At 33.5% G+C, this 23,898-nt stretch overlaps 1 long non-coding RNA gene across 9 annotated transcripts; it reads right to left on the minus strand.

Annotated features, from left to right (window-relative positions):
• Nucleotides 1-4,894: 4,894 nt before the first annotated feature.
• Nucleotides 4,895-11,160, minus strand: LOC114754530 (uncharacterized). Of its 9 annotated transcripts, none has more exons than XR_003741199.1 (3): nt 6,049-11,030; nt 5,337-5,508; nt 4,895-5,218 (listed from the first exon to the last, which is right to left on the minus strand). It is a non-coding gene; the product is annotated as an uncharacterized LOC114754530 (long non-coding RNA). The 9 variants fall into 9 exon arrangements; XR_003741203.1 differs by having other exon boundaries at nt 4,900-5,508; nt 6,049-9,322; nt 9,722-11,034; XR_003741197.1 differs by having other exon boundaries at nt 4,900-5,508; nt 6,049-9,322; nt 9,596-11,034.
• Nucleotides 11,161-23,898: the final 12,738 nt, after the last annotated feature.

Raw genomic sequence — 23,898 nt, forward strand, 5'->3', positions numbered from 1 at the left:
TTACTCATGGGGTGAGAAGATGAGTGATTTGGCACGAGGGAGAGCGCCTGTGTGGATGCGAAAGCATGGGGTGGCAAAGTTACGTGGCACAATGGGGCGTGCATAATACTGCCTCCTGTTTTAAATAACAACACTAACAAACCAGTTTTTAGTTTTTTATATTTAGACGCAATAATGCCTGATGAAACTTAAAGCTGGGTGCCCATCAATTCTGGGGGTGGAGAGTCAGCGTCTGAGGACTGAAGGGCATGTTGATGCCTGACACGTGGTGATCATGATGACGCATTGGGGAACTGTAGCATACCAATATAATGGTAAAGTGAAATCCATGAGCACTTCACCGGACGAGGCGGGCTGGTGGTACGAGAGGGTCGGAGACAGATGTCAGTTACGGAGGGCTCCGCTGGCAGAAGCAGTTGAAAAAGCGGACAAATTTCAGTTATGGTTCCACGTCCTCTCCTCTCACTCCCACGTGTCGCATTCCCCTTTCTGAATTTCCCAAAATACCCCCACATCCTGAGCACCCGACGCCTCCATCGTTACTTTGCTCACTCTCATCCATACACGTGACCCGCCACAGGATAACACCTCCCCTCACCTGTTGCCTTCCCATGCCCCTTTTTTCTTGCCCTTTCAAAACGGTACCTAATCCATTAAATTTGTATCGAGTTGATTTTTTTTTAACTTTTAAGATTGTGAAGAATAGCGGTAAATACAAAAAGGAGTTGTATTTAAAAATTAATTATAAGGACACTTTTAATAAATAAGCATTAATTATTTTTTAAATAATTTATATTTTGGATTAAATCATTCTTTTTTAAGCAACTTATACGGCGCACAGGGGAAAATGTATGATCTAGTGGGGGAGGTTTATTGATTTTTTTTTTAAGGAAAAATCAAAATTGTTAAAGCTGTGGGCGCGCAATAAAGAGGGAATCATTTGTGAGAGGGAACAAAACAGGTGCAACTAACAGGGAATGAGGGAGTTCGGTGGTAATTCCATATTCTATATATGACCAGTTAACTGAATCCCAATTCAAATAATGCAACGTTTTTTAGCACCGCCGTGATCGCGTCGTGGGCCCGGATTCCCCATCACCTGTCCCCTTACCCCATCGGCAATTAATTAGAGGGAGGACTTAGCGGGAATGATCCTCGTTCATTATAGGTAATGTTAAAAGCTGTAGTTGTTCAAAAAGATCAAAAAAAACATTTGTGGATGAGATCAAATTATAATTTTAAAAGTCTTTTTACGATATATGAAATAAATATGTAAAAAAATTTATCTCGTTTTATAAAAAAATATATTTGAAAAGTATTTTTTTAAGTTCCGAAACACCCTATAAATACTAACACTAACACGAGAGTATTTGGAAAAATTAGAGGGGAAAAAACTTAGTGGACTTGATACTTATCAAAGAGAAGCTAGAAAGCAAGAAGTGAATATCTAGAATGACCAAGCATTAAATAAATATCTCTTACTTTAGATCACTTTCATAGTTTTCCCAATTATTGCTCCTTCTGTTTGTTTGTATAATTTTTTTTTTATATACTACGGGTGAGATGTTTGAACATTTAATGTATCATTTTATTTTTCCTTTCCATTAGTTACATCTCTTTTCCCCTTTTTATACCACTCATTCTCTTTTTATTTTATTTCCACTCATTCTTTTTTCCTACCCATCTTTTTCGTAGACAAGAATATTCTAAAAATGAACTACATTTTTTATGTTTTTAATTATTTTTAACTCATTTAAGCATTTTTCAGTTAAATAATCTGATTATTTAACAAAACGAGTAACATGGGACCCGATACTAGGGTTGGCGAATTCTAGCCGGGCACGCCCCTTCCATGATTGGCGGGTACCCAGTAGCCTCTTACTCCCGGCCGACGTTGCATTAACTAATTTTTTTGATAATTTTTTTCATCTAAGTTACTGCTATTTCTAATAATTAACAACATTTTAGAAACATATACAGCCTGGCATTGGAAAAATTTAAAAAGAAACAAGAAAAGAAAAACAAAGAAACACAGAATTCAAAACATTCCAATCCGCGGGTGGTTTCGGGGGGACACGTCTCCAGCAGTCCCCCAAAGAACCTCGCCTAATTTTCTATAATATGAACTTAAAAATACTTAACAAATAATATTCTCGGTATTGTATAATGATGTGTGTGTGTGTGTGTGTGTTTTTAGGTAATATAGATAAATTCAGACACAGCCTCCCAAATTTGTAGCAGCCGTTTCGTCCTGCACATAATAAAAAAAATAATTTTGCCTATAAAAATATCTGCCTTTCCTCCAATAAAATAAAAATTATCGAAAATATAATATTAAATAAAAACTGAAAAAAAAATATTACGAACGACTAAATTAAGAAATAATTTATTTTCAATAAAGTCTAATAATAAATAGTTATAGTCTTACTTGTGTAGACGGTGCAAATTGACCAGTTAAACTTCAACCATTTACCTTTTTTTTTTCTGGACAATAAAGTATAAACGCTGTAAAAATAAGACAAATTTACAAGTCAAATGATATGTACCGTTACTTCGCACTCAAACAACATGAACCTCCCAAACATAAGGAAAAGTGAGTATTTGGTATCAGAGGCAAGTAACTTTTGAATTTGGTTTAGAAAGTGGAAAAAAGCAATAAATCAAGATAAGGGGAAAACAATGCATTGAACAATTGTTGTTTGTTGCTTATATTGATGAGACGTGAGGATGTGGGGAGGGCATGCCATGTGGGAGGGAGATGAAGGTCAGGTGCTATGAATATGACAAAGCCACCAATTATTGAATTTTATATATATTTTTTAAAAACACAATGAAGTTGACCTGCCAAGCCATCCCCATTATAGTTGGCGCATAATTTTCCCACCACTCCTGCTCTCGTCCCTTTGCCTTCTATACACTTCAACCCCCCCCCCCCCAAAAAAAAGACATCATCTGGTCATAAAGGAATAAAAAAAAAAAAGGGATAAAAGCACCACACAATTTTACAATGTATTATACTGGATATTGTTAGAATAATTGATGTTGAGACCGATGAATATGCCAATTTATAACATACTCCTCCTGTCTTTAATATAGAACCTAATTTTTAAATTATTTCTGGTCTTAAATATAAGACCAATTTCTCATATTTATTAATTTTCTCTAAATTACCCTTATGGATACTCTTTCAACCATAATCTAGTAGAAGACGAAGATGGGGTATTAAGAAAGATGATTATGGTGTTTTAAGAAAATATGTCACTTTTCTACCTAAATTTCTTTAATCTAATCAAATTAGTTAAATGAGTCTTATATTAAAGATCGGAGAAGTATAACTTTATGTTTTTTTTCCCCCCCACAAAGGCCACAAGAATAGGCGTCCATTATGAAGTGAGAAAGTTAGCATCGGCCCTGAGATATGAAAAATTACAGACAGGTTCAAGAAGGCCTTTCTTTCTCTGTTCATTATGGGCTTCGGCCCAACCTGAGAAGATATCCAAAAGTTGTATTTCGGTGGGCCTTAGCCCAAATGAAGAGGCTAGGGTTTTATTATTCCCCTTCGTTGTGAAGTTTCTGCTGCTGCATCACGGGATTTGGATTGTACGGTTTTGCAGGCCGGGCTCTTGGCAGAATATTAATATTTTAAAAACATGAGTTTGCATTCCCGTTGTTAACTCATATACTCACGCCTATATGCCCCATACACGTTGCAGGGGCAATATAGCATAGTTGTGCTTCAAAAGAATTACGAACAATTTTAAAAATATTTATTCATTATATTTTACAACAACAACAACAAAAAATCAAAGTTGACACTGTTTGGTGGCCAACTTCCTTAAAACGATTCATTTTGTACGTCTTTTATGTTTGGCCATTTAAGTGACAATTCACTCACTGTTAACTAAGAGAATTATGAAATATCAAAAGAATTATTTTAAGTTGTGTATATATATATAGATATTCAAATCTTCATGAGAATACATCGATAGAGGATATAAAATCCAAGAGACTCACACATTTCTTGATAAATTTTAAAATCTAGAAAGATTATTGTCAAAGTTAGAAGATATAATGACTAATGAATAAAGAATTATGAATATATCATAATTTAATAAAATTCAAAAAAATTTCAGCAACTTATCTTATGCCTTGCGGTAATTTTTACCACCTCCAGTCCTAATTATAAGAGCTAGTTGACTGATTTGAAGAGATTAAGAAAATAAGTTAAGTTAGTTATTTGTAATAAATAAGTGTTGTTTTTCCTAAAATATCCTTGTTATGTATTGGTTAAAATTACTATTATTAGAAGGGCAACCTTGAAAAAAAATACATAAATACGAGAGACAAAGTGGATTGGCGTCTTATATTTTGGACCAAAATAAAAGTCAAATAAGATTTTATATTAAGGATAGGAGGTAGTATCTTATAAACTAATAACAAATTGGGAGTGACTAAAAGCATTCTATAACCATTGCCGCCATTCCTCTAAAACAGATAAGGCGGTGTATTAGGGCAAAAATGAAACCCTAATTAATGATTTCTTTAATATGGCTCTAACATTTTCTTACTCTAATTATTTCCCGGTACCGGCTTAATTACGGGCTATATTGGGGCTGTAACTGATCCGTGATACACCAGATCGGTTTTCGCGGCAGCTGCTTTTGCTCTCGCGTTTGTTACCTCTCCTCTTTTCTAACTAAAGACTTCAACAATTAAATAACCATTAGCAACCAGCAGCCCATTATCTTGATTACAGGCAGGGAAAAGTGATTATTAATTACTAATTAGTCCCCAAGAGGCATGCCTTTCATATAACACACCCTGTATCTTAAGCAGGTAATCAACGTTCAACAACCGTTTCTCGTCAGAAACCCATACAGTGTAAAAGAAAGACTAGAATACACAAGTGCTCGTACATATCAATCAAGTCAATGATAACTTACTAAAAAGAGCATATATCTTTCTCGGACCGAAGTGGTTCAGTCGTCATTCAAGTCAATGATAACTTACAAGCGATGATATAACAGGCATCTGGTTTAAGTTGCTCATAGAATAAATCATCCCACAGAGAGAGAGAGAGAGAGAAGAAAACTTCACATGAACCAAGTTTGGACACTGGCGCAATTTTCAGCTTCCCCAATATTCCAAAGCTCAGCGTAACTGAGGGGCCAAGAACCCTTGGATCACTCCCGAATGACCTCCTTAAACGCCATGTGTACTGTCAAGAGATGCGTTTTATGAACTTGACCAGCTTGTCTTATAATTTGACAAAGATTTAATCACCGAAAATTATACATAAATGTTCATCTTTCTCAAATGTACGGTTAAATGAATACCAAATTCACAAACAAGGCGCCACCTCCTCAGTCCAGGTGTGCTGAGTGCTGTGTGCTGACTGAAACTTTCTCCCTTGGCTTGTCAAATAACATATCCTTTCATTAATTCCATCACAGGTGCGAAGACGAACCAGACTCTCTTTTGCATCATTTTTTCCACTGAGTCTGCAGCCTGTGTCAATAAAAACAATCATTCTAATCACATTAACTAAACCATAATAATATAGACCTTCCGCCTTCGCCTGTGTGTTTTCTACGGTTAGACATACACCTACATTAGCAAAGGCTTAGATAAAGTATCCCCCGATTGCAATTGCAGTCAGCGCCCAATTAAAAGGCCTACGCTACTTGTGAGAGAATACCGTTTGGTTCCCCGAAATGGCATGACCAAATTCTTTCTTTGTAATGCCCAACACCAAAAATTGTTGCCTTTCACCATAACAATAGCAAGTTTCGATTTCATTAACAATAACTCTTTGGATATATATATATATATATATATATCAACAACCATTGATGTGTGTGTGTGTGTGTTTGTGACATAACTATTGAGCCATCAACATTGGAACACACACACACACACACCATATTCACCAATACCTGTTGTCTTTCACAGACAAAATTAAGACAGTCCCTTCAAACTACTAAGGGTCAATCACTAAGAACACCATATATATGCAAGGGAATATCATCTTTTTTAGTTTCTGCATACCTGGCCGTAGTGTTTCCGCAAACTAGCGAGGTTTAGATCCATTGTTTCTATCTTCATATCTCTTCTCTTCATTTCCAAATACCAATCATGAAGATATTTCGCCTGCAATGATTCGCGCCCGTCACCTCTTTAGTTTTCTGCAATCATAAAATTAAAAATTAAAAAAAAAAGTAACAAAAAAAGTAAACTGAATAACAGACAAGTTTATTTCCAGACACTGACATTGATGTAAAGGTGATAATGACGCAGAGAATTATTTGTGAGAAAAATAGTAACCTAAACCATTACAGCTATGGTGAATGTGATGACTGATGATGGTGATGGCTTGATTAAAATGCTACTGCTGTGCAGCATCAGCGTGAGTAGCCCCAAAAAGATCTTTAACGTGGTGTAAAAATTCTACATATAACAACTGTTTATCCACTTTGGTGATTTATTGCTATTTACGGTGTCAATTCTCCAACTTAAGGCTGGAAAAGGTTGATTATAACATTCAGCACACGGCCATGCAGGAACGTGCACAGTAACTGATCGCAGTAGTGGCTGTAAATGCCCAACGGCAATGTAAGCATTTGCAATATCGCCATTGAAGGATCACAAGGCATATCGATGCACTTAGTAATATAGCTTTATTCGTCCATGAAGTCTCACCTTTGAAGGAATATATCAACGTCGTTCTTATATTCTACTTTCGTAGGTGTAGAAGTTAATCCAAGAACTAACCATTTGTTGAATTTGACCATTCCTACTTTCCTGAAATGTTAATCAACTCAATAGATACACTTTTTTACAATATAGCTTTGTGCGTTAAGTTAGGATTAGGAATTGGGAATTCAAGGTACGGAACTTCAGAATTTCGAGAAATTAGTTTCTCATTTGACTGTACTGAGATTGCCTCCATGCATTCACTGCCAAGCGTACGTCATATGCAGGCATTTCTTTTAGTTTTATTGTAATATATTTATGTAGGCATAAACATGATAGAAAAAAATTAAAATAATTTTAAACATTAAATGACCAAATTAAATGTAGAAGGAAAAGCCATCATTGCCAAGATAGAAAGAGAAAGACATTATAGTTTTTTTTTTTTTCCTGCTTTTGATCAATTTGTTGTCACCAGCACTGGAACTCGGAAACTCCAGGTCTTCATGATAATGAATGAGAAAGCACCATGTTTCGAAAAGAGCTGTGCTGTGTATTGATTTAGTATATTTTTTAATTAAACGGTCGTGAAAAAGATGCAGATGCAGGTGTATATCCATGTGTGGTTTAATAGAAGCCAGGCCAGGCCAGCTAATCTTGCTTACATTTATTTAAGGTATAAAACATTGCACTAATAAGAGCAAGCATCATAAGAAATCGACGGTAAAGTCACTATGAGAGAGGGCTCAAACAAGATGGAAAAAATAGATTTTCATAAAATATGCTAATAAACCGGTCATCACCTGATCCGTATATTTTTCTGCCAACACCTTGTCCTTATCTAAACCAGACAAGCAATTACCTATTAGATGCATAAACTTCTTTCATGCTAAAATATGAAGAATTTCAGAGATAGAGCGCGTCAGTGTGTGCTTTCGGGGCTGGAACATGTTAATCATTGGCAAAAAACTCTCGTGTAAGTATGTCATCACATCAACAAGATATCCCATGAACAAAACTAAACAGGCTTGAAAGGTAATTAAGAGCCAAATCAATCACTGTCTTAATGGAACGGTGGAAGACACCATGAACTATACTCCCATCTGAAACAGTATATGATTTTTGGCATTGTTTGCATATATAAGAAGAATGTTGATGATAATAGGGCAAAGTTCACAACTAACCACCAATGATGATGACCATGTACAGTTGATAACCATAAATTAGTATTAATCCATTCATATAGTATAGACAAAAACAAGCATGCAAGCATGAAAATGATAATCATCAACATCACGGAAACTACACTATTCCACCTTTATAAAATATATAACATGAAATGATTTACATGAAAATTTACGCAACCTGAAATCTTTATTTTTGATTCAAATTGAAAGAGTCATGCACCAGTATAAATTAATGCTCCACTCACGAAAAGCATGGCCTTTTTCTGATGAAAGAATAATGGGCAGGTCTAAAACACTCTGTTGCAATCACAATAACTGATTCGGAAATCTGAAGAGAGTCCGTATAAGTATAATAAAACCATCAAATTACAAGTTTGTGAAAGTGATTGCTTTGATAGGTTAAGGCACTGAGATTTTTAAAAAGGAATTATAAAAGAGCAAACATTGCAAGCTTATGCTGTAATTAAGAAGAAGATAAAATAGGCGATATAATAGCTTCTAAATTAATATGGGATTATTATTGAGAAAAAATGAATACGAAGTGTCATAATAAATACTTAAAAAATAAAAAATAATTTACAGAGAAATAGGGCTAATTACCAAACCGGAAACCGTATGAATATGACATTAGAGATGAGACTATATGCAGCATATATACATCTCCATCTTATAATATTATAATAAGGCTGTGGCAACAGAAAACCAACCCCAAAACTCAGTCAACACAAAATCGTGGGGAAAGAAATTTAAATTTAAATTTAATTATTAAATAATTCTCTGTAAATGTTGAAAACTGTAGGAAAGCAAATTAAGTACGCTAAGAGATAGGAAATTGCAGATGTTTTAGGACATCTACCATCCGACTCTAGTAGGACACCCGACTTTGGAATGAGAGAAATAGGGGTTAAAAAAGGAACAAGTTAAATTAATAACCTTTCAATGACACGTTGATGCAGCCTGCATGATCCATATAAACTTGTCAATTCGCATCCTGACAAGTTCAACTCAAACATGGTTTTGCAGGAAACTGAAAAATCAAGAGTAATTATAATGCTCAGGAAAGAGTAGTGTCATAATCATAATTGTCCTGAGAATTGGTGAGTATATATAGTTGACTGTCAATTGTATGTACCGGTGATCGGAGATGAGAAGATGCAACAGTGATAACGTGAAAACAGAAAAAACAAGGGAAAAAAAAATTCATGTCAAGTTACCAACAATCCTTAGTCAAATCATATGCTTTCAGGGCATATGAAAGCAAGGATGATGTCTTCCAAGAACGACCCATTCTACGTTTACCTGCATGTGCATATGAATCAGTAAAAAGAGGGAGGCTCGGTATCATCAGTTCATGCACATGCCAAATCTAGTCAATTTTCCCACTGTCTATTCACAGATTAGATCTCGCATCGTGTGGAACAACTGGTGTGATTTGTCTTGTAAATCTGTAAAATATTACGTTATATATTATGAAAAACCAGATCCAAGAGTGATACAGCAATTGCAAACTATTAGGGAGTCCGAGAAAATAAAGCTCAATCCTCAAACAAACATAGACGACTTTAATTGGTAATCTGAGCAAAAGGGACCTACACAGTGTAATGGTAAGGTTTACCGACTAGAATTGAAAAGAGCCCATTTGAAATAAAAGTGTCAAGAGGAGTCAGAACGTAGACATAGATTCAGGCGAAAACAAACAGCCAAAGCGAACCACTTACCGAGTGAACATCGCATGCGCAGGAATTATATAAAATATGGACAGGAGTGAAATCTGGAAGATGATGACATAAATCCTGAGGGACGAAAGAAAGACGAAGTAAATACGTGAAGAGTGAGGACCATACTATGTGATATGAATGGTCCCATGCTAGTATCTTTGCCGCTTAATCTGCACAGTACTGAGGGGTAGCTACTGCGGGAACCATCAAAAGTCACGCTTTCAGGTTTCCACCGATAATATATAATAATAAATTACTATTGCTGCTATAAAATAATAATAATAATATAATCCATCGGAGAAAAACAGGATAAAATGCAATAGTTCCGGGAGAAAAAGGTTTAAAGGCAAACAAACACCGAAGGCAATGCCTTTCACTGTCGGATAATGAACGATGCAACTTCTTCAGTGGTATTCCAACTCCGATGCATTCCGGAGAGAGGGAGAGAGAAGAATGGTTATGTTTGGAAATGGGAACAAAGCAGAGCCAGATAGCAACAAAGTTAATTTCCAGCACTGGAAGCTGACAGAAAGAGAAGTGAGCACGCAAAAGCAACAGTATACAGCTATACCAAGTGCCTCTGTGTGCTCACTCTCTTCTGTCAATTTCTATGTCCCAAGAAAGAGGCAACATGGGAGGAGAAAATACAAAAGGGCATGACCAAATTTGGAAACCTCGAGAAAATAAAGCACTTTCGATAAATCAACGGAACAAATGCTTCTATAATTGGCCCAGATCTGATGAAAATAGAGATACCCATTCCAGGAAAAACAACGAAATATGCAAAAAGCAGAAATCGGAAGGATCCTTATTTTTCTGCCCCGGTGCTTTAAAACGGCGTATATTTGGAAATTTTAGGGTTTGCTACTAGCAAGCCAGGAAAAAGGGGCGGGGCGAAGAGAGTAAAAGGAAGAGAAGGACTGAACGATAACAGATAAAAAGTAGAATGGGGGAAAAAAAATAAAAAGGAGAATGACGAAAAATTCACAGCCACAAAAAGGGATGGGAAAGGCTCAAAGATATTTGCAGACTCTCTCCCCCCCTCAATTCTGATGCATCTTTGGGATAGCTAATCCAGGCCGGGGAGTCAAACTCATGCAAAACGTACAGAGGGAAGGGCGATGACACGTGACCAGATCCTCTGACGTGTTGGGGAATAGGAAAACGGAAACGTCAGAGGGCACCAAAACGGCGGGCATCGATCAGCGGCACCGAAATGAGAAAAATGAGATAAGACACTGCGTAGGAGGGAGGTTTCAGGAAGGATCAGGAGAATCCGAGAGGGAAGAGACGACTCGTGAAGGTGGTGGTGGGACGAAGATAACGACGATGAGAAGGGAAATTGATACGAGAATAGTGAAGGAGGGATCTCAATCTGGTCTCATCTGGAAGGAAGGCAGTGGGGAGTGAGGAGTGAGGAGTGAGGTATTTTGGGGGAAGGCAGAGGGATATGCAGGGCGCATAAAAGGAGGAGAACCGTCGTAGGTGTGGGGGGTTGGGAGGGACTGAGAGCCGTTGATGTGACTGACCATTCCCTGCCGTCAGATCACCCGAGTGCGCTTACCTTTCCTCTGCCTCCTTGTCTTCTCGGGAATTGCGCCCTTATTACGACCGCGACGTCTTGGAGCGCCCACGATCATCATTTTTGAGTGCCCTCGCCAGCATACGCCCTTTTCTCCTCCGTCTCTTCTCCAGCGGACCGAATCTTTCCTAAAGGGTTACTCTGGTCATTTTAATTCCTGTTTATGATTATCTTTAAATCGCTTATTTAAGCATATTTTATATACTATCTCCAATCCTAATTATAAGAGCCAGTTGACTAATTTGAGGAGATTAAGAAAGTAAATTGAGTTAGTTATTTGTCCTAAATAGGTGTTGTTTTTCCTAAAATATCCTTGCTAATCGTATTGACTAGAACTATCATTGTTAAAATGACTACTTTAAAAAAAATACATAAATATGAGAGACAAAGTGGATCGGGGTCTTATATTTAGGATCAAAATAAAAATCAAATATGGTCTTATATTAAGGACTGGAGGTAGTAAATTGAAGTAACTTTTTTTCACATATATACCTTATACTCTACAAATCATAGTTGAAAAACTGTTTATGAGTCATTTCAAATGGGTCTTTAATATATTTTTTTTGGGTGAAATGGGCCTTTAATATCTATCAGCGGTAAAATAAGTTTTTACTTTTAATAGTTTTTAATTATTATATGCATTTTTTTTATATTATTCAATAGAGTTTTTCTTATTATAAGTGCCTTAGTAGTTCAACATAAATTTTTTGCCAACCAACATTATTTAAATTGATTTATATATTTCATTGATTTTTTAAATTATGCATTTTTTGTCATAATAATAATTCACGCATTTATTATGACTTCCACAAAAGATATGGTGTGTTTGAATCGAAGAAATTAACTATTGTTATTAAGCTCACAAGTTTACTTTTTGGGTTTAGTGTTTTTAAGGTTTTTACTTTATAAAATTGTGTCACTTACTCTTAAATTAGTGATCGCTGTGAACTAGGTTGAATTTTATGAATTTACTCACCGAATTTATTGTTTTCACATTTCTAACTTATTAAGAGATTATGAAATTATGTCAACTGGTTCTTAAATCCGTGCTATTTTTTCAGATTTAGTTATAATTAGTGACTTTATATATAAATTTAATAAAAATTTCTTTGTTCAATATGGTAAACTAAGAACGTGGATATGTTTAATTTCGCTGGTAAAAGAAGGATATGTTTAATTTTAATTATTTGGATTTAAAATTTATTAAATGAAATTGTTATATTTTTATATTTTAATTATTTAATTATATACTCTTAATGATAATTTATTAAGAAAAATAAACTCCTACTAGTTTACTATTCGAATTTACATCCTTATTTTGATAACAGCACTCTTCACTATTTATTATCTCGTCTCATCTAGTGGGCAAGCATGAAATTAATTTTTAAACTAAATTTTATGAAACCAAACAACTGAGGACCGGCCAGCTTAGTATACGAGTACGAGATGAAGATCAATGAAAGGGAAAAAAAAAATGAACATAACATATCCTTTTCCCCCCCGGGGGAGGGGGGCTCTAATTTCGTTTAGTATTTTCACTCGTTAATGGTGAACACCGCGTGTCATGGAGAACGGAGAGAGAGGGGGAGAGAGAGAGAACACGGCGTGAATTGTTTTTGTCTTATTTCCGACGCATGATAAAGCTATTTAATACCCGAATACTCCTGGCCTAGTGGTGACTGGCTAGGCCACAAGTGAGGCAAGTCTCTGCTCTTTGAGGGCGGGAGTTCGAATCCTCACTTGTTAAAAAGGGTACCGGGGAGGGCTTTACTTGTCGCCCGGCCCGAATCCGGACTAGTCGATCGCTCGGGTACAACTGGCCCAAAGAGGCTGGGGCCCAGAAAAGGCGCGGTTGGATACCGGATGGTTTATATCAAAAAATGATAAAGCTATTTAATTTGCCATATGAATTTTTATATTCTTTTTTTTTTTTGACCCAAGAGAAGGCTTAGAGCCTAGAAAATAAAAAGGCTAGACATGTTCTCCTTTTAATTCTGTTATGTTTTCTTGAGAGTATTTTATGTGCTATAGCCCACCTATGAGACTTTTCATTGAAAAATTGAACTCAGAACCTTTCATTTTAAAAAAAAATCAAAAAATATGTTTGGGTTCGGCCATGCTTTTTTCAATAATATATATATTTAACAGTGAGAAATACTTGCAACATTAATAGCTCCGATTTCAATGAATCAATATTCTATATTTGCATATGCACCACCAACTTCTTGCTTCCGGATATAAGATGAGCTCCGAGCATCCAACATAATTTATGAAGTAATACAGCATATACTTCTAGGAGTGCTGTAATTAGGGTTATCACTTCTTAAGTAGTACACTTAACAATTTTCTGCCAACTTAAGTAGTGTTTTGAAGGGAATTTTAAAATGCATATATAAAAGTGAATATAAATAAATGTTTAGGTGAAAATTAAATTATAATTTTAAAATTAATTTTACGACATATAAATAAACATATATATATAATTTTATTTTAATTTATGTAAAATCATTTTTTTAAAAAATACTTTTCAAATCAACCAAACACCATTATAAAGTGACGGGAAAATGCCGACGGTTGGAGTCTGCCATAGACTATTCTATAGACTTGTTATTAAAATACATTGATTACCCTTCAATTATATTTTAATTATATGAACCTCTCTTCTATTTTAAAAACATACAATTTAATCTAATATGTTAACACAGTTAAGAATATTCTCAAAAGATTCTAAAAATATAATTTTTAATTAAAATTTATATGAAAATAAATTTTATTTACTATTTTACCCCATTCTAATCAATCCCCAAAATTTATATTAAACTATTTTATTTTTCCTTATTTTTATTTTCTTATTTTTGCAATAGTTATTTGCTTAATGTTTTTAATCTAAACTTAATGTGTTTATAAATGTTTGTAGAAAAATGTGTTTAACAATTTTAAATTACAGATTCAAATGACTTGCACAATCTATCAAACTTACGTAGTTTATACTATACAGTAAGTAAAAATATGTGCTTGATATATATTTTTAACCACTTAAAAAACAAAATAAAGAAATTTAAAATATGATGAAAAATTAAAATTATAAAACTTGACAATAAATTCAAAATTAATAAATTTTATAATACATTAAAAAGTTTGAAAATTCATGTATTAAGAGTAGTTTTTGGTTGTATAGTTTTTTTGGGGAATATAAGTGTTTAATTAATTCTTATGATAAAGAGAGGTATTTTGGTATAAAAAAAAAAGAGAGAGCTTAAAAAGTTAAAATTAATGGTTAAATAACAGTTTGGAGAGATAGAAATAAAATATCAGTTATACAAAAGAGGTTAGTGTAACCTGTATTTTAATTTTAAGGGAGGTCTATATAGGTTTTCAAAATAGAAGGAATGTCTATATAATTAAGATAAAATGAGAGGTGGTTAGAGTATTTTACTCAAAAAAAAAAAGAAGAGGAATTAAATCTGCAGGGTTTATATTTATCATGATCTACCACTTTTTAACCAAATCAGATCAACGGCAACAAATGAAAAGGGCGGGGCGAGGGAGGCGAAGTATGTGACGCGGAGTCGTTAAGGTGAGGGAATGCAGACAAATGACGCCATCACGGATGCTACCCAACGGAGCTGCCATACGGACGACGAAAATGAGGATGATGATTCAACTTCCCACTAAATAATTTTTTTTAATTAACCAAACGATAAATCATCCTAATATCACTGTCATCATCTGTCTTATTTACATGAGATTTTAGGCCTGAATTATTGCTCATGAACCATCACATGCAACTGCGAGCCTTATTTTAATATATAAGTGCGCCCGCGCGCTCTATATATATATATAATATTTACTGCCTTATCAAATCGAACAAGCCTACACTCACGGTTCTTCATAACAGTTATTTGCATTAAATAATAAGGACTGGCGAGCAGTATTAGGCTAAAGTGGAACTAAAAGTAATGGTAGTGTGTTTTAGTGGAGTGTGTGATTTTGATGTTATTTTTAAGACTTATTTACGTCTTTAGATATATACTCTTCTGCTCTTTACTATAAGACCTATTTAACTAATTTGATTAGATTAAGAAAGTTAGGTAAATTAGTTAATTATAAAAATGTAACATGTTTTTCCTAAAATACCATAATTATCTTTCTCAATACCCTCTCTTCTTCTTCTACTTGATTATAGTTGAGGAAGTATCCATAGGAATAATTTAGAGAAAATTGATAAATATAAAAAATGATTCTTATATTCAGGATCAAAACCAATTTAATAATTAGGTCCCATATTAAGGACAGGAGAAGTAGTATAATATGACATGATGAATATAAGATATTTAAGAAAAATAATTATTATATCTACGCAGCCTTTTATAGACCATTTAGAAGTAGCCATCATATGGCTATTGATCTTGTAACCGCCAGACCAATTATCTGGCTGTTTATTCAATCATTTTGCCCTGCGACAAACGGATCTCACATTAATCAGGACATTAAGGGCTCTCATTGCACAATCACTAACACGTGATTGCCCAGGGCTACAGCAAACGAAGTTTTTTTCCTGGCTCCCTCTCTCTCCTTATTATCGTGTGCTCATTCGCAAGTTAGTAAAAAAAAATTTTTAACAAAAAAATTTTGTGAGCTGGGTGTTAAGACTTATCAACACTGAGACATATCTTAACACTCAAAGAGTACTTATATGATACTTATAATTCACCAATCAATCAGATTTTTATATCGACAGCGGGATTCGAACTTACAATTATAAAAATTGTGGGCCAATTTCTTACCAATTGGATTAAATTTTGTGGGTTACGAGTTCATAATTTTAAAACTAGCACACATGTTTACGTTATTATTTGATTTCATGCTAAAAGTACTTGAGCATATTACTTAAAATAGATAATAAAAATAAGTTTAAAAAAAGTATAACTCGAAGATAATTATGAGTGTTTGACAAAATTAACTTTTAAATAACTTTGATTTTTTTTTGTAGTCTAATTTATTTAAGAGCCGAAGTTTAAAAATGTAATTTTCACTGGCAAAAAAGTATCAAGGCGATGAGAGAAAGGAATGACGAAAAAAGAGATGGAGGTGAAAGGGAAAGATGAGCACAGGAGACTGGAGAGTGGGGGGAGGGGCAGGGAGCGGATAAGAGGGACGTACCACTTGTAAGAGTTTTACATTTACGAAAGCCACATTCGAAAAAGTTTGAAAGGCATATTGACGATATTTTGGGTAAAAATTCGAAATAATTATTGCGTAATTTTTTAAAATAATAATACTTAATCACTTCTTGCATTTTAATAATCTAGGGGGTGTTTGGGTAACTCTAGAAGCACTTTTCTGCAAATCAAAGCAAACTCCTTCATATATTTACTTCGTATATCGTAAAAACAATTTTAAAATTATGATTTTGTTTATACCCAAACACCTTCTAAGTGGAAAGCAGACCCCTTATATCCATCACACATGACCTCGTGTAGCCATTTGTGTGTCTGTTTGGGATCACGGTGAAAATTTCTTATAAGCACATTTCATGTAAGCTGAAACAAAACTTTTCTTACATATTTGTCTCGTATTTTATAAATCACTATTAAAAAAATTACTTATAAGCTACTTATAAACTGTTCTAAATGGGTCCTGTATTGTGCACCACTTGTAAACCATAGAGCTTATACAGCAGTATATTATAAGGTTACGCAGTATATAAATATAAATTTATTTAAATATTACAATAAATTTACGATAACAAAAAATGATTGATGATGATTTTGAAGGTGCGGATGGAATTCCGAGGAGCCCACAGAAAGATACCTTATCCTCAATTTTAGTTGCCACGTATTTCTTTATGGGGATTATTATTGCTTATCGATTGTTTGTAATCAAAGTTCACCAATTACTTTCTGGAATCCTTAGTAAGAAAATTCATCTCCTTTTTTTAAAGTTGATCTCATATTATTCTGACTGTTTACTTTGTTTGACTTTGATTTTTATAATTTGATCCGTTGTAGACCCCTATCATTAATCGTAAAAATCATTAATTTTAATTTATAGACTTCAGGTAATCCCCATCATTTCATTCCACATCATTTAATTTCAACGCCTGTGTATTGCAAAAGTAATTACTTTCGGTTATATATACGCCTCTTCTCAATATGGTCTTGTAAGTATAACATTAACTGTGCGAGTATTAATTAGCCCATTTTAGTTTAGAATATCGTTTTGTCTTATGTCCAACAAAGAAAAGGAAGTTATTACCTTTTTTTTTTTTTGGAGGCAGCAAATGAATAATGAAGAGGATGTTATTCCCTCCGGTTTTTAATATAAAACCTCGTTTGATTTTTAGTTTGGTCATAATTATAAGACCCCAATCTATTTTGTTTCTTATATTTCTGTATTTTTTTTCTAAATAGTCCTTATAATAATAGTAGTTCTAGCCAACACACTTGATTAACAATGATATTTTAAAAAAGACAATTTATTTATTATAAATAACTAATTTAATTTTTTTTAATATTTTTAAATTAGTTAATTAGTTTTTATAATTAACAACAGAGATAGCATACAAAGTGAGTATATTTAAGGAGAAAGGGGTACGTAATTTGGGGAATATAATTAGAGGGGCGTTGAAGAATGATGAAGGGGGACATAATAATGACAAACGGTACCTACTTTCCCCACTGCATCAGTACCTCCCTCCTTCCCCTCCTTTCCGGACCTCCAAAGGGCACTCCCTTCCCTCCGTCCTTTTTAGGACTTACCCTACACACTTCCTTTTCTCCTCCCTCTCACTCTCACCTTCCCTTCTTTTCCATGTCCATCTGTGGTTTGTTTCATCCTCTGTCCTTGGCGTCCATATTATGACTGCACTTGAAGGGCAACCGTAAAGGCAGGACACGGTGCGCCCACTTGTGCATTACTTCAATGCGAGGATACTCACAGTTTCAACTTTCACATTGGACCACTCCAACTTGCTGCAACCGGTGGGACCCCTTTTCACTCTCTCTATCTCATTCGCCTTACTTACTTCAAGATTTCTGTGAATCTTATTCCCACAAACTTCTCCTCTTGTTGCCTCCATACAATGTTACACAGGCTGGGGGAGTGAACCGGAACCGGAACTAACTAAAATTCATTGCCAAACAAGGGGACTAACTTCTTGCAAGCAATATGACGCTCAGATATGCAAAGTTGAATTTGAATTATTTAAGGTAATAAGGGTCTGTGAAGCAAACAGAACAAAGCTGGAAGCGATTGAGGGTGTGTATGTGGTGCATTTCTCTTGTTTATACCCATTATTATTCTTTCCTCTTCTTTTATTTATTGCACATGGGAGACATATACTTTTCAGCTTTATATTATATTTTTGAATGTTCATATATGCAAATTATATAAATTACCTTCTAATAATTTAATCAACACATTATCCTTATTTGCTCTCGTTATTTAAATTAAAATCACATACTCAGAATTATTTTATTTTGTACGTGACCCTTGGCATCCAATTGGATTTCTGGGATATCTGTTGTAACTTTGCAAGGCTTCCTCTATATTATCTATGCATATTACCTGGGCAAAGTTTGACGTCTTTTGGTTTGATTATATATATTAGTGTGATCAATATAATCTCACAAATGTACAAAGTGGATCATGGCAAAAATAATTTAAAGAAATAATGGAAGAATTAAGACTGACCCAATTAGTAGGAGAGTTAGGGTATTAGGGTCATTCTTTATTATAGGATGACCAAATTTTTATTTTTTAAAATTAACTAAATGACTATTCGTAATTAGGATAATAATTGTTTCTTATGTCATAATTGTTCGTGGATCAACTAGTTCATATCTAGTTATATTAGAGATAAATTTGTCTTCGCACTGTACAGCTCAATATTTTAACCAAACAATAAAGTTGCAACTTAATTAAGTGAGACCACAGATTTCCAAAGCCAAGTTGAGTTCAGTTATTCATATTATAAAGATCTGGTTTCTTTCTCTACTTATCACTCCATTAATTGAACACAGTCATATAATATAAAATCCATGTGAAGCAATTAAAAAAGGGATGGATATCATTGAAGGGCAAACATATATAGAGAAATTAATCTATCACAGAAAGTATTAATGATATAGTTTGATTAATCCCGATAATTAGGCTACATTAACGGGGGGATTTAGCAACTCATACGAAATAGAAAGAAATACATCAAAGTAATACTAATAAGTAATACCTCAAATCATTGGAGGCAAGAGAAAAGAAAAAAAAAAAGAGAGTGAAGGAACATATATAGTTCTGAACATAGAAAAATGAATATCCGTTCACTCATTTCTTAGAATGTAATATGTGCTAGAAACGGTGTCTCTACCATGAGGTATTGTTTCAATGCGGGTTTAATTTGCATGTTCCCCTAATTAATTTCCCTCCTAATGGACATTGATGAATTACGCATAAACAATCTTTGCAACACCAAACTAAAATTAGGGTCTAAAAGTGGCCATTTTGTATGAATGAATATCTTGATATATCCAGTTATATAGTTATTTCTTCATAACTTTTCCCGTTCCACCATACAATAAAAATTCTCACCATTCATTACATAGATGATAACCATATATCACACAGACATTTTTTAATGTCGCTCATAGTTGACAAGTTGAAAAATAAAAATAAAAGTACTCCTCCGGTCCCTAATATAAGATCTATTTAACTAATTTGATTAAATTAAGAAAGTTAGGTAAGTTAGTTAATTATAAGAAATATGACATGTTCTTTCTAAGATACCATCACTATCTTCTTTAATATCCTTCCTCCCTCTCTTACTTGATTTTGTTTAAGAGAGTATCAATAGAAGTACTTTAAAGAAAATTAATAAATATAAAAAAATAAGTCAAGATCAACTTAATAATTAGGTCTTATATCAAGGATCAAAGGAAGGAGTATAAATTTTTTATACACACAAGAACCGAGATGGTAAATTACAACAGACACGTTAATATATGTCAAACCACTAGGATGAAATGTTAGTTTAACTTATTCGTTTGCTGTACATTCACCTATATATATATATATATATATATATATATATATATATAGGGAAACTATATATAAACCTCTGCGTTGTAAAGCTTTTTAGGAGGGCTTTCGTGAGTTGTCGAGATGGTGATTGCTTCTTTCCCTTCTGAGAAATCCATTCAATGCGGAATCTTCACGAGTGGGATTGTCGCAACTCCATGTGAACATTGTCTCTCTACACACACAGACTAGTGTCTGATCTTTTCCACGCTTTATCTTCTTGACCTTCAGAAACGACTTGTCACAAAGACATTCATCATTTCAAGATTAAAGTAATCGTGTTTATTTTGTATGAGACTATTTCACTCTTTAATATAAGAGCTATTTAACTATTTTAAGCAGATTAAGAAAATTAACTAAGCTAAATATTTGTAATAAATGTGAGTTAATTTTTTTCAGAGTACTTTTTTAATCATGACTATCATTGAATGAAAGATCCTTGATATATGTAATCAATATAGATACTTCAGAAAATGAATTACAAATTTAGGAGACAAATTATATTAAAATCTCATATTTAATTATGATCAAATTTAATTCTTAATTTTAGCCCTTACTCCTCTGGTCCTATTTAGAAGGCAGAGAGAGAAGACATATTTTTTGTCTTATTTATATGGCACTGAGAGAAATTTTTTTTTTGGATGTACAATTTTACTCTTCATTTATTATTATGTTTACTTTGTTTACATGAGGTATAATGTATATTAAATAGGGATAAAATTAAAAAGCTGTTAAATTTTAAATAAGAGTTAATGAAATATAAAGTTTTCTTTAGTCTGTATGAAACATGTTGAAAATGATTTATAAATAGGAGTAGAGGAATATATTAATGAGTGGAAATAGTATATAAGATACAGGACACATTAAATTACAGGCGTTGTTTGCAAATGCGGTTTTTGAAGAAGTCAATGACGTGTGTGCATGCACGGAATTGAGACTAATTAAGTATTACATCCACTAGTTAGGATTTTAGATGTAACTAAGTACATTTTTCTTCTATTAGTCAGGATGTGTTTGTTATCGAGCTAATTGATTTTCATCTCTTGAAAAATAGCGGACTTGTTTAATATTTCATGGTCTTACTGTCTTCAAAATTAAAGTTCACATTTTGATTTAGAATTAAACGAAAAACAGTGCATATGTTTTAGCCTTTTTGGTCGTGGGATGTCAAATGTGGCCTAGAAAACTATATAAGGTACTTGAAATTTTCTTAGGCCAAGAATTCCTTGCTAGAAAATTAATTATATAAGGTACTTGAAATTTATTTAAAACTAGGATGCAATAGATAGGGGTGTTTTTTTTTTTTGGCAAAAAATAGATAGGGGTGTTTGGTAACTCCTAGTAACATTTAAAATAAATACTTTCACGTAAATCAAAATAAAATTATTTTCACATATTTATTTCGTATATAGTAAAATGACTTCTATCAAGTTAATCCAAACGTCTTAATAATCAATGTTTAGTGGGTGTACCTTTTCTTTAACTATATGCAAATTGTGTTCAACTATATGTGAAACATAAAATATTGACATCTATGACTAAAGATATATTGTATAAAGTTGAAAAAAGTTATACATACTAAAAATGAGTTAAATTCACTTAATTTTTTTTTGTTACTTTTACACTATAAATTTTTCAATCAGAAATTTTTTTACCAATTTTGTAAATATTTTTTTAAGAAATGTATAAAATTGAAAAAAAGGGAACGGATGAGCATGTGAACATGTGTGATGGGTGAATATTTGGAACCGAAAAATGACAATCACTGACAGCATTATCGACAATAGATGCTGCATGTACCGTTGTTTGCGCTGCAATCTCACTCAACATGCATCCCCACAAATTTATTACTAAGCAAAAATAATTCAATGTTTTGTCCCCTTTTGCTCGCTATTCTCCATCGCCACCTACTCTCTTTATTTCTTCCCATATTTTTATATATGCACCGAAGGGACCATCATTCCAACAAATAGATAACTAAACCTAAGAGATCGACTTCTCACCACACCTATCGCCATTTCAGTAATCTTCTCCTCACTCTTTTCCACAGCCCATCACTTTCCCACATCCCCAGAACTATACATTGAGGGATTCAAAATAACCAACATTTTTGAAACTGGTGCATTCTCACTGATCTTTTCATATAAAAAATTTAAGCTTTTGACCTTTTGCACTATGCTTGTGTGTGTGTGTGTGTGTTTGTGTCAGCTTGCATCTCGATATAGGCATCCCACATTTAAATTTGAATTCTTGGCTTTACATGTCTCAATCCATATATCCAACGACAATTTTTTATCCTGCGCAGTAATAATGTGTGCGATATTAATGCTTCGTTTTTTTCTGCAAGTGGATATTCGGACGTCTTTTGAGCAAAAAGTTAGTTGGGTGTATTGCAGAGATGCAGGAGCTGCCATATGAGTTGAAGGAGGACGAGAAATGTAAAAGAAAATAAGCAATCTAATCACTGACAAATCTCTCAAGTTTTCAACATGTTATGATTATTGTTATTGCTTACATCAAATTCTGTCACTGTTATGCTACTCCTTTTCTTAATGGACAAATGAAAAGGTTACAACTTGTAATTTAATTGGAGGAAAAAGTGTGAAAATATGGGACAGTACAGCTTAGATATAGACAAAAGCAAAGTCACTTTTACTTCATGAATCATGAACCATATCTTCAAGTGTTTTCGATCTAGCAGCCTCTCTCTTTAAAGATGCATGACATGTAACTTCATTCTCTTTCTTTTATTTTTATTGGTCTGGTAAGTGATATATGTAACTTAGCTTTCGCAGCCACATTTGACCAAACAGCAAGGGAACCGATCAATGACGTCCTTTTAACCACTATGAATGAATATGGAAAAGCAAAAGGAAAATTAAGGCCTCTTCCATCTTCAACCAACCAAAAAACCAAAGAATATATATACATAATGTGGATGAGGCCTTCATCTTTTATCATCAACCAACCACAATCAAATCATTGATAATTATAATAAATAGCATTATTTATGGGCAATATAGCATTCAAAAAAAGTAATTTAGCTCATCTTATAAGAGTTAACTCATATGGGTTGGTGGGTTATGAGGTTTCACCTGCCAGCGACATAAAATTGTTTCCCTCTTAAATTTAAATAATTTTTCAAGCCTAATATTCTAACCAATAGAACCCATTTAAGTCCCCTTATTATATAATTAATATTCACTCTAAGTATTAATTTATAATTAACATAAAATGCTTTGACTTTTTTTTTTTTCATCCAAACACTACGATAACACAATACATACGTGTTTATTTGCCACATTGTATAATTAAGGACGACGCACTTGCAATCATACTAATATCATAAAAAGTTTATTTTCAATTGATCATAAGCATAACAAATTTTGAATATTTTTTATGGGATTTGACATTAATTCAATCATTGATTATTCATAGTCACCATGTTAATCATCTACATCAAGAGATAAAACAATCATATAATTGTATTTAACTATAGATATACCTTTTTTTGTATCATATATGATAGGAGTAAGAAAAATAAACAATCTAACTCGCGTTTAACTCTTGAATTAAGTACTGTGACTGAAAAACCAATTTTTATTTTAGCCGACTTTATTCAACCTAACCTGTCTAACAAAATGTGTTG

This window comes from Neltuma alba, unplaced genomic scaffold, assembly GCF_004799145.2.
Source record: "Neltuma alba isolate B1F8T4 unplaced genomic scaffold, ASM479914v2 tig00010148_pilon, whole genome shotgun sequence".
In the NCBI taxonomy this organism is placed as follows: Eukaryota; Viridiplantae; Streptophyta; class Magnoliopsida; order Fabales; family Fabaceae; genus Neltuma; species Neltuma alba.